General features: G+C 36.3%; 1 protein-coding gene across 2 annotated transcripts in view; it reads right to left on the bottom strand.

The window, feature by feature from the left end:
* Positions 1 to 321: 321 nt before the first annotated feature.
* zgc:172282 (leucine-rich repeat and fibronectin type III domain-containing protein 1-like protein) overlaps positions 322 to 12,119 on the bottom strand; it is a 181,652-nt gene continuing 169,854 nt past the window's right edge. For both annotated transcript variants that reach the window (XM_041995339.1, XM_041995338.1), the window contains one exon: positions 322 to 1,166. The gene's annotated coding sequence lies outside the window, so the exon portion shown is untranslated. The remainder of the gene's footprint in view (positions 1,167 to 12,119) is intronic.

Raw genomic sequence — 12,119 nt, 5'->3', positions numbered from 1 at the left:
CAAAGACTCTGGAAGACCCAAGAATTCAGTCTTAACTATTACAAAGAAATGAAATGTTTCAACATTTTTACTCTGTTTTTATTCATCTGCAGCACATCTCTGCTAATTTGCACAAACTAGATTTGTATTCCAGAGACAGAACATGAAGTCATTCTGAAATTTGTGAACCTGGATTGTAAAATGTTTACCTTAACTGAGCATGAACTAAAAGTTTTACTACTTATATCTAACCAACTACTGTAATGGAACTGCATGTGGAAATAGAGATGAATGTAAGAGTCTGAAAAATAAAACAAAAAATACAGCCTTGCGAAGAGTGACCCATTTTGTTTTATTTTATTAGAAAATATCCACACACCATAAAAATTACATGTACAAAACTATAGATTTGGAATTGCTTTATGTACACATACAAAATATAAAGCCCAAAGGAAAAAGTGAGAGAAACACAGGAGGGGGAGAGTGAAGTCTATACCTTTTTTTTAATATTTTTTTGGGTGTGTGTTTCGGGATGGGTCAAAAGGTTTAAGGTTCTCTGTCCATTTCCGTAATGTACCTCCATACAGCAGGGAGCCGTGTAACCATCACAATGGTAATGATCTTGTTGACGCCAAGGAACAGCAGCGAGCGCAATTACGTGCACACATATGGGTAAAAGATAAGGCATGTGTACCACACATCCCATTTTACACTTGTTGAATTATGAAACTGATGAGGGAGATGCAAGTATAGAGCACCTGGAATATACAAGTGACACAAGGACATCTGTCAGACAAATAGAAAAATTGAACTTTTTAGAGGCTGGACAATTAAATGTGAGGTGACCTGTTATCAACCATGGTGTGTGCACGTAATTTACCCTCTGTGGTGTTTCAGTGATGAGACTGAATGACAACAGCCAAGATGTTAACAATGTATGTTGTGCAGTATTTTACAGTCAGCATTTTTCTCTGCGTTAAACTTAACTGTGACTTGTGGTGTGGAACTCTTAATGTGTAAACTTACTCAGTGGTGAAAGTAATGATGTTTCAAGATCAGATTGTTGTAATATGATATCAATAATGATTGGTTTGATTTGGTACCCCTGCTACTTTAATTTTTCTCTCTTAATGCTTCATTTGTCTTTCTTGACTTCCAGCTTGTGGCGTTCCTCCTGATCACTGGGTCTGAAAGAAAGAGAGACATTACTTGTAATTGACCACTTTGTTTTATCACAAAACACATCGATCAAAACTTAATGGTCTAATGACTGAAGGACTTTCTAATCAAAATACAGACCTGATTTGAGTCTAAAAGTAACAAACATGATAACGATAACGATGACTAACATTTTTGTTGCTGGAAAAGCTGAAGATTTCCAGCCCCTGCTGGACCGTGTTGTCAGCTCAGGGGAAAAGACGTACTGTTTGTCTCAAACCACCGATGCTTTCTGTGTCAGAAGCAAAATCTTTGAAGTTTTTGTGTTTATTTACTTTTCAAAAAACAGCTCAGCCTCACAAGAAAAGTTTTTTCTTTTTTTTTAACTCCAAATAATTGCATCACAAGAGTCACAGGGAAGAAGCAAACCTGCGAGTGTGTATAGGGATTTAGCTGAACCATGCTTTTTTTTATTTTTTATTCATAATTTTTTAACATCTAACTCTCATGAACTGCTGCTGGCAGCAAAGAGTTAAAGGGCTGAATCGAAACTTCCTACCTCCTCATGAGTGTTTTAGGGCATTTCACAGTTGTGCAACATCTAATTTTGTGACTGTTTCACATAATGCAAACCTTGAACATGCAATAATTTTTGGTTTTTTAAATTAGTCTTTTTTTTTTATTATTATTTTGGAGCCTTGGAAATTATGCCTAAAACTATCATGCAACTAAAATGTTACAATTTAAGTAGATTTTATGCTGTGGACCCACAGCTTTTTCCAATTCTGACATTATGCCAAAATCAAAACTGAAAGAAATATATATATATATATATATATATATATATATATATATATATATATATATATATATATGTACATCAGATGAGGCCAAATCAGCAGCTCATTGTGATGCTGATCATTAGGAGCCCTTCAAACACTTAAGCTTGCAAAGGAATAGTCACAGCAGTGATTTTATGTGCTTTTCTAATGAAGCATCTCCACCCCATATCAGTTTACATTGATCTTGTTCTGTATTTGAAGCCTTGAATAGTTTTCAAAAACAGACCTTGCACTTAATCAATGCAGGTATGTCCTTTATATAGAAAACCAGCATCAGTGTTATCATTTTAAGTGTAGAAGCAGAAACTAATAAGGCATAGCATCAAAAACCCTAAACTATGTCATCTGTTTTCTGTTTATCATGCAGAGCTGTTTAAACTGTAAAACACAATTTATAAAGATGACTCTTTGGTGGCAAAGTCATGATTCCAGAAATAGCTCAAAAGCCACATGAAGCAACTTTCATGAATCCCCCTGTTAGTACAAATTAATAATGGCGTTCTACTCAGTGACGGCTATGGGGGGAATGTGATGGAAGGCAGTTGGTCGGCCCACCATCCTCCTTGTTAACCTCGTACAAATCTCCCACTGTTGGCCTCATTAGTACTGTAATGTGAACATGCTGAAATGATTAGCTGTCACATTGTAAGTGGTCCTCTTGGGGGAAACCTGGTGTTATTCACAAATTGCACATCGAGTGGCTGGCAGAAACTTAGTGCAGTTACCTTATACTCAGTATATTAATAATGAAGCGCATTCAGCGCTCCCTCAATATACCAACAAGTAACAACATACTGATTTATACAAATACCTATCTCTGGAAAAAAGTTGGTAGATGTACAACATCTTTTATTGCAAACACAATCTGAGTCTGAGGCAAGTCTGTATAGCTCTCCTTGTAGCCTTTTGCTGTCTGAATTCCTTTCACACCTTACCCTGTAGTGATGATTAATGGTTGTCCAGGAATTAAGGGTGCTGCATTTGTAGAAGAAATATTTTCTCTATAGCGGGAAAGTACTTTCTGATGTTTGTTAATAGTCCATTGTTTCACTCTGTTCTATTGAAATAGTTAATCATCTGTTCAGTGACTCCTATGAAGGCTGTAGTGGTTATATAAGCACTGACAATGTGGTAACCCAGAATTCTGCCGGTGTTAACTGGCTCATGATAGACCATTTATTCAACTGATGTTTCTTTTGCAATAATTGCCCACCCATTTCAGTCCAGCATCCATTGCTGGATATCATCTAGCTAGATCAGAGAAAGTTGAACCTAAGCATTTTGATTATGTGACTATAACTTCAACATGACATTTATTCAAGGAGTAATATTAATACCACCCCTTCATAATTTACTGCTGCACACACATGAAATTATACTAATGCAGACACATTAATGCAGCCCCTGATTACTGTCTAGATGTTGTGTAAACCACTTCATCAGCAAGATGTATATTTTTATTAAATTTGAAAGTCGGCAAATGATTATTTGAAAGTTTTCCAACCCTATGTAAAGGAGGATAATTTGATGGTACCCCAGTACTGAAAATAAAGGTAAATAAATACCATTATGTCAAGATGTATTCCCCAAAATATGTGGCATGAACATAAAATATTATCCTTTATTTAAAAGTGTAACATGATGTATTTGATGATTGCACAGACAAAAAGGATCCGGGTTTCATTTGTAATGAAGACTACCAGTTTCTTACTACCATTATGCATAACTGCATATAAACAAGACAATCTCAACACCACATATATCCTTTGACTAAAATTCAGTTTTAGCATAACATATAAATAAATAGCCTGAACAACAAGTTTTGAGTTGACATTTAAAATCAAAACCTCAGCTGTCAATATCAAATGTAATTCTATCACCAGAACACCATTATTTGTGGAAAGTTTTAAATCTGCCAATAAACCAATATGGTACACTTTTTGTTTCTATCACGTCAAAGATTCCAGTTTCCAAAACCAACTCTCTTGAGCTTCATTGCTTCACTTTTCCCAATACATGCAAACTTCCAACAAAAATAAAACTAAAACAGCAAAGACTGATGCTTAAATTTCAAATCCAAGACTGAATCTAAGAAGTGTCCCTTGTGCTTTGCCGACTGGAGAAATGGTTCTTTACTTGGAGATAAATGAAAGAGTACCAACATAGAGTTCATTTAGTTCATAAAGAGGTTTGCATTACTGATCACTACTATTGTATTCAATGCCTATTACATTTACACATATGTTATTTAAATTATATTCAGATGCAATTATGGAATTTTAAAAAGTGTGTAATGTACAGCATGACACCACACACATTGCAAATATTAGAATATTGTAACGAAGAGTTAAGTTACAACCCCTGCTGCCACATTTGATGAAGCTCCATACATCAAACGATTCCAGTTCTTTCCTGCTAAAGAAATGCATGCAGAGCCTTTGTGTGGCAGAACAGAAAGGGACTCACGGATTATAAATTACCAATGCTGAGCCATAAGTTTTCACCATTCAATTATAGCTTCTATTTCTTCAGTCATTGCTGCAGTACTGAATCTCCTCACATGTACCCACACATAAACAACCACACTTACACACACACACACACACACACACATGCTTCTCTGACTGTCTCTGACTGTCTCTGACTGAAAAGTCTGTATAACATTAAATGTCAGCCTGTTTGAGTTTTTATCATGATTACCTAATTTACATTGTGGTAAAAATGATCACAAATCACTTCATTTGAATGACATGCTCTTAGCACCAATTAAAATATTCAGCTGTTCTGAACCAGAATTCTGCAGCATGCCAGGATCTGTAGTACTAGAAAATAAAAATGACATAAAAAAAAACATTAAGTAGATTCAGCACATCTTCATGATGTAATATAGTTATTGTGAATTATTAAAACTGGGAATACTGAGATCGACAGAACCCATCTGGTGACATCAGCAGAAAAAATAAATATTGCTTGAACACAACATTCTGTTGCATTGAAATGAGGTATTATTGTGTGGCCACAGGTTAGGAAGATGTGGACCTGCGGCAATTCCTGAGAAATACATAAGTAAGTCAGTTGTACTAAACAACATGATAACTAAGCTTTGGTCATGTCTTAATGATATGTGCCTGTGAGATTTGGAATCAGCAGTTTTTCAAGTTAACTCTACATTACTGGGGCTACTATCACACATGTTGCACTGTACATTTGATTTGAAAATTCTTTTTAAAACTTTTGATGAATTATCACATAGTCCTCCATTCTCAACATCATAACATCACACTTGCTTTAATAGTTAAAGGTGTTGAAACAGTCTGGTGTCAAGGATGGAAAAATCTTGCATTGATGATATTGTGACTCTCTGTAAGGGAAACAGATATGACGTCAGAAATGACGTGACCAGAGCTGTTATTACAAGTCTCTGTGTTACTTTAGTGTGCCTCTGGGGGTGAGAAGAGCTGTAAAAGCACATTAAAGGGGTTTATTACCCTCCTGCTAAGGTCGGTCATCATAAAACCTCACTCTAGGGATCTTACACCAGGGGCAGAGATAATAGTTACCAGATAGTAACAGGGTATATAAGGAATAGTCCTAAGCTAAATGTCGAGTTCAACATTGTCTGTTCACCTGTGTGTACAGTATTTGTCTGCTGACTGTGTGAAGTCCTGCAGTTGCAGTAAAACCGCTGTGTCTTCTCACTGCTCTGAGTGTCTGTCGTTCATTGAGTGTTTTTTCCTAACAGTCATGAAAATGCATAATCCTCAAAATATGCCTCAAGGAGTGTCTATTTGCAGGCAATGCCATGGGATCATATTAGTATGAACCACATACAAAATGCATACATCTGGGAAATCATTCTAATGTGTTGCTATGACATGAACATTGATCCCATCTTAGCAATGCATCATCTTAATTTTTCTACTTCAGTGTCAACACCGTGGTCTGTCGAGATCTTTTTGTACTGAAATAACATGAAAGGAATATCCATCACTGGTCAGGTAGCTTAATTTAAAATCTACTTTCAAATCACTGTTTTTGATATGATTAAGGTGGGGGGCACCTACAGCATATGAAAATAAATAGCATTGATTTTAAACATTTCAGTATGCAAGTGATTTCAAACACTGAGCTGATAAACAAATACCACTGGGGTTTGCATACAAAGCAGAGGCTTTCAACATTCTACAGCTCAGTCTAGATGGTAATTTTAATGTCGAACATAGTGCAGAAAGCTTGAAAAATGTAGGGTAGTTTAGTATTCAGTGTTCCAGATTCTTTTCACTGGTCAACAACAGCTTGCAAAGCCTATTCTTTCGTTTAACTGACACATACAGCCATCCACTGAATTCTAAACTTGAGTCCATGAATTAAGCCCTACAGATGGTGGGATTTTCAATACTAATCCTTTTATTTAAGTAACACAGACTCAAGGAAACATGACATTATCCAGGTTGACCTTGTGTATGTTTGGGTTTTATGAACAGCCTATAAATGAATATTCAGTCAAGCAGAAACAACAGTCACCCTGCAACACTTCCAATTAATACCACAGACAAAATATGTATGAGGTTTTGTTTTGTTTGTTTGGTCTTTTAAGTATATGTTGACATCAAACCAAAAACTCAAGCTGGCTGTAGAAATTGTTTGTTGAACAACAGGTAGCTTTACTGTTTACTGATACTCTAAATCAGATATCTTTGCTGGCTAATACATACATGTGTGATTAGGAACTATGTCTGAAGAAATTTGTACAATAGTCAAAATATGTTTTTTTTTTGTTTTGCTTTTTGTTTTGTTTTTTTTTTTACATGGAAACCTATTATTAATTGTATCTCCTTCTAGTTGTAATGCATATTTGGAAGTGTATTTCTGACCTTTCATGCCTAGGTTTGTGTTATTTAATTAAAATTAGTTTTTTTTCATGGCGTTTATTATTATTATTATTTATTTATTTTTTTTAGTAAGGCCCAACACAAACCCTGTGTTTTCAAAACATAAAAAAAGAAAAAGCCTCTTAAGTGGCTGCTCTACCAAACCATTAGCCTTGACATGAGGGGGTGAGTGCTTATGAGAGCTGAAATTGTCCAGATGTTAATGCTGGACCTCATTCATCAACTTTACAAATAATAATCTAATTATAATGATAATGGAAGATAGAAATTTCCTCTCAGAACATAAATGTTGATATTAAGATGTTTTTTCCTTCTTTTTTTAAATTAGCACTTTAAACAATAGCCTACTTAAACAAGATGACATGTTTATGTTGAATTTTTCTTTCAATCTACACTTATATAAATGACAAGAATGTTTGAATTAATTAATCACTTTTAATATTTTGCACATTTTTATTCAAGATCTGCTCACATATGATCAATGATTGCTTGTAGAAGAAACCTCCAACAGCAGCCTTTTAGACTAAATTGATGCCTGCACAAAAAGATGTCCACTACAGAGACATTACAATATTTAAACAACAAGCTCTAACACTCCACAAATGAACAACTTATCTCTCAGAATCATCTCCTATATTCAGTCTCATGATTCCTTGGAGAAATACACAGCACCTATATTTAAGAGACCTTTTATCTGATCACACAAATGATGCAAGTGGAACCATAATTTAACAAGAAATACTTTCATTGGTAGTATGAAACAAAAACAAGCAGATAAACTAAACCAAAGCAAATATTAGCAAACAGAGTTCAACTACTTCAACTTCAACTGAGCTGTAGCTAGCAAGTGTTTGAGCAGTACACTGGTCTGTGCACATCCTGTGCAGTTTATTGAGTTTTCTTTCTCACAGTAGGTAAGGAATCTTCTCTTAATACCAGATCTAAATCTTTAGAGGCTGGGCATGTATAAAAATCAAAACCCCCATCTTTATTTGGATGTATCCCTGGCTCAGTTTCCCCTGTGCTGGTACTTGCCTTTTCTTGTGCATCCTGTACTGCTATATCTGAGTGAACAGAACATCAGTAATAACCAAGATGAGCAGTAACTCAGTATTATTGGAAAAAAAAACAGATGTCTAATTCAGAAAGCCACAGACAGAACTGCAGGAGTGGATAGGCTTATGGTTTCTGACTGGAGTTGGAACAACATATGACATCTTAATGTAATTCTATGCAGAAGCTTAATGCCAACCCAGTCCTGCACACTGCACCTGTACCTGGCACTGTTTTTCTTGTGGTTCCTGCTCTACTTTCCACCTTCTGCTCATCCTTTTCCTTCTTCTTCTCCTGTCCCTCCTCATCTATCACTTTCTCCTCCTCACTCCTATAAATGACACTGGCCTTGTCAGCTAACAGCAATAACAGCAACAATGATAACATTATAGCACTTTTGAAAATAATTCAGTGTTAGCACACAAATAAAATGTAAAAGCCAAAATAACAAAAGCACCACACACACACACACTGCACACACACACACTGTAAATTTATGAATCAATTTAATGTATTTCTCTGGTAAAAATGGCTATTTATTACTATAGAAACAGAAGAGAAAAACAAGACGTAGCTATAGCCTTTTTTAAATAGTAGCCTTTTTAAAACTTTAAACACAGGCTATCTCCTTACATATGTTTTCTTTTGCAATAAAGAAACATATGCGTTCTTCTCGTCAGCCAGGATGTATTTTATTTTGAATTAGTAAAGCAGATAAATGATTTATGATTGTATAGTGTAACATTGCTGATGACAGGCTACCTTTAATGTTCTGTGTGCCCTGAATACATCCAAAGCCACAAACATGCTAAAAGTCTGGGCTTATAGGGCCATAAAACATAGTGCTTGCCGACCTGCCATGCTGCTGCTGCTGCTGCTCGGTCCTGTGTCACTGGCCTGGCTGCCCTCAGCCCCTCCACTACGGAAATGGTCTGTCAATTTGGCACATTTGGCTGCATCCTGTGCTAACCATTTTACTTTATTTTTTAGCCCTCAGCTTTTTTGCTGCACCCATCTCTTTTCCTGGCTTATTTGTTTAGACATGTCCTCTCCTCCTTATTTCTTTCTCATTGTTTTTTGGGACAGACCAGCCACTTGGAAAACTTCCCCATGGCCAGCCCACCCATTTACAGTTAAATCCATAGTTTCCCTTTAACATACTAGTTTGCAGACATAAACAGACACATGCACACATTTATATCAGTTCATGCATTAGTTTGTACCTGCATGCAGGAGCACTGCTAGAGATTTTGGGCCCCACGAAAAGAAACTATTTTGCCTATCAAAATGGCATTAAAAGAAATTAAATTAAAAGAAAAACATGACAGGCTAGTTGGCAGGGGAAGCACTAAAAATACAATGAAGTTAATTTAGATTCAACTATTTGCTGCAAGATGGATACTTTATATTTAAAAACCCATCTATCTTTTTTTTAAATACTTAATTATCTCATGATAATTACAAAACAAATTACAAATACAAAACTTTAATACAAAATAACTTCGTTCATGAAAATGAAATGCATTTATAATCTGTGGAGAAATAAATCAAATCTCAGCTAAAACAATCAAAAAAATCAAAAACAAAATGACCACTCAGTTTTTATGACTTATTGTATAGCAAGCATTATCATCATTAAATCAGAAGCCAATGGTAAAATTAATTAGGTAGGCTCAGAAGCATCTGCTTCGGCTGCTCTCCTGTCTGTTCGGACATGCAGGATGTTTTAGTAGAGCAGCTTGCTAATTGTTTGCCTGCCTTGATTATTTGATTAAAACAAAAGTGAAATTAAATAAAATCCAGAGTTTTCTTCAGAAATATGAGCTAATGTGGGAGTAAAGTGAGCTAGCTTATATGAACTTAGTTTAGGAGAGACAACAAGCTGATGTTCCACAACTTCCATCAGACGAGCTAACTGACCACCTCGCCTCTGAAAGAACAGGGTGACGTACTGTCCACCCCTCTGTTCTCTCTCCAGTCTCAGCTTTTTTTCTTTTTAAACTTCCCTATTTTGGGGGCATCCTGCCGTCTTAGCATCCACTAGCAGCTGAAGGAGCAGGTGAACTGAACCATTTAAGTAAAATATGGAGGGAGGGGTGGGTGTTCAGAAATGTTTCCAAAACAAAGAAACTTAGTGATACCATTGCATTGTAACTAAAATGTTTGTGTGATTGTAGGTTTATCATTGAGTATTAGATAATTTTGATAGTATTACAATTGCATTGAAGGCCCTGTCAGTCATGGGCCCGGAGAATCCTTCCCCTTCACCCCCCCCCTTTTCGGTGCCCCAGCCTGCATGTGTTTTTCTGTGCATAACAAGATCACTTTTTTATCATTGAAAAGAGGAAAAATGGTCATAAAGTAAACACTACCAAAATAAACATACATTGTCATCTGTTATTCACAGTAGCATGTTTTCTTTCTGAGGAAGCAAAGGCACCTTACAGCACAATACAGCTGGAGCTCAATCCACACTAAATAATCCTTCATGCATCCCACTCACTGTTCCCCTTCTGTTTTTCTCTCTATTTCCTTTTTCTTGCACTTCTCCTCCTCCTCTTTGCTTGTCATCTTCACATTTCTTCTCATTCTCCACCTCCACCATTTTCATTCCTTATACTTTCCCTTCTCCTTTTTTTTTTTTTTTTAACTTATTCTGACATTACTGCTTTTTCAGCACAAACATACTCTATAATTTCTTGTTTTCTACTATCTCTTCTTCTGACTGCAGTCTTTTCACCACTTCTTTTTCTGTTTCCCTCCTTATCTTAGACAGCAATATTTAATTATAATATAGTAGAGCCTTCTTATATTAGGTAGGTCAGACAGCATCAGGGTGCAACCATACACACTCCCTACTTAGTACAGAGGTGGGCCGCTTCACATCTCTTTTCAGTTACTAAATTGCTCTTACCTGCTCAGTAGGAAAACCGTTGAAGTGACTGAAGCATCAATCAGTGGTGATGTTGGAAAACTGCTGTATGTCTGTTTTAGTCTAAATGTATTTGGCAGCAATCTTAGAGACTTTTAATACAAATGCAGTAATGCATGCCACATCACTGCCACTTCAGCTACCAGATGTGACATGTAGCCTAAGCTGCAGTGATGGCATGGTCCATCAGCCCATGCTGTTAGAATTCACATTGAGATCTTGTCATTGCAATTCAACCTCTTTAAATAAAATAAACTGGTTGCTGGGAGGGACTTATGGTCACAGATGGGTGCTGTCGCATTAGCACATAACAGAAAACAACAACAAATGTGCCTGATTCACTCCATCAGTTAAGTGATTATCTGATCTTTCCCCTTGGATATGAGAAGCTTAAAGAAAACACAATGTTAAGTAATCATATTTAAACAAGCAGTTTGACCTTCTGGGCATCATGTGGTTTTTTTTTTGTTTTTTTTTTCTTTCAGAAATTAAAAGAAAAATACTAATCCCATGTTAAGCTACAGCAGCAGCTGGTTAGCTTAGCATTCCATAGAAAATGAAAACGGGGACATGATTAGTTCAGCTGTGACTTCTTACTTCCAGCCAAGAAGTATCGTCATGAATAATCTCTTTTACAGACATAGGTTGCCATTTTCATATTTGTCTTCTATATGAATGAAACAAAAGAAGAGTTGATGTTTCTATGCAGTCAATATAAGCTTATAAACACCATATTTTAGCGTGGATTTGAAAGAGAAAAATGATAAGTAGGAGATCACATCAATGAGTGATATCAGGAACACAGTAATGACCTGTGATGGTCGTTAACCATCATCAACAACAAATTTTGCACAGTGTGATGAAAGTTTAATTTCATGACTGGACACATGTTCCATCAAAAATAGTCCCATGTATATTAAGTGGAGAGCTGCAACTAAGTGCTTATGGGATGCTTCTGATGCACCGTGGCGTGTCCGGTGTGAGTTAAACCACTGACTAAATCGGTCATAACCCTGGAGGGGTTAGCCCTGGATGCCGCAGCGCAACTGGAATGAGGCGCACATGGACCAGGTGGAAATTGGCTGTTAAGAAGTAATACTGTGCAGTCTTTAGAGCTCATTACAAAATCAGTGGCTGAGTTGGAGTAATCTAAAACCTTTTTTCCTTGTCTTTCTTAAACTCTTTGATCAGGCTTGGAAACCTGATGAGGTCAAGGTGACTTGTGACAGGATTCATAAAGAATACCGCAGTGCTAAGAAGATC

The sequence above is a fragment of the Melanotaenia boesemani genome, chromosome 9, assembly GCF_017639745.1.
Source record: "Melanotaenia boesemani isolate fMelBoe1 chromosome 9, fMelBoe1.pri, whole genome shotgun sequence".
Lineage (NCBI taxonomy): Eukaryota > Metazoa > Chordata > Actinopteri > Atheriniformes > Melanotaeniidae > Melanotaenia > Melanotaenia boesemani.
This window is presented reverse-complemented; position numbering and strand designations above follow the sequence as displayed.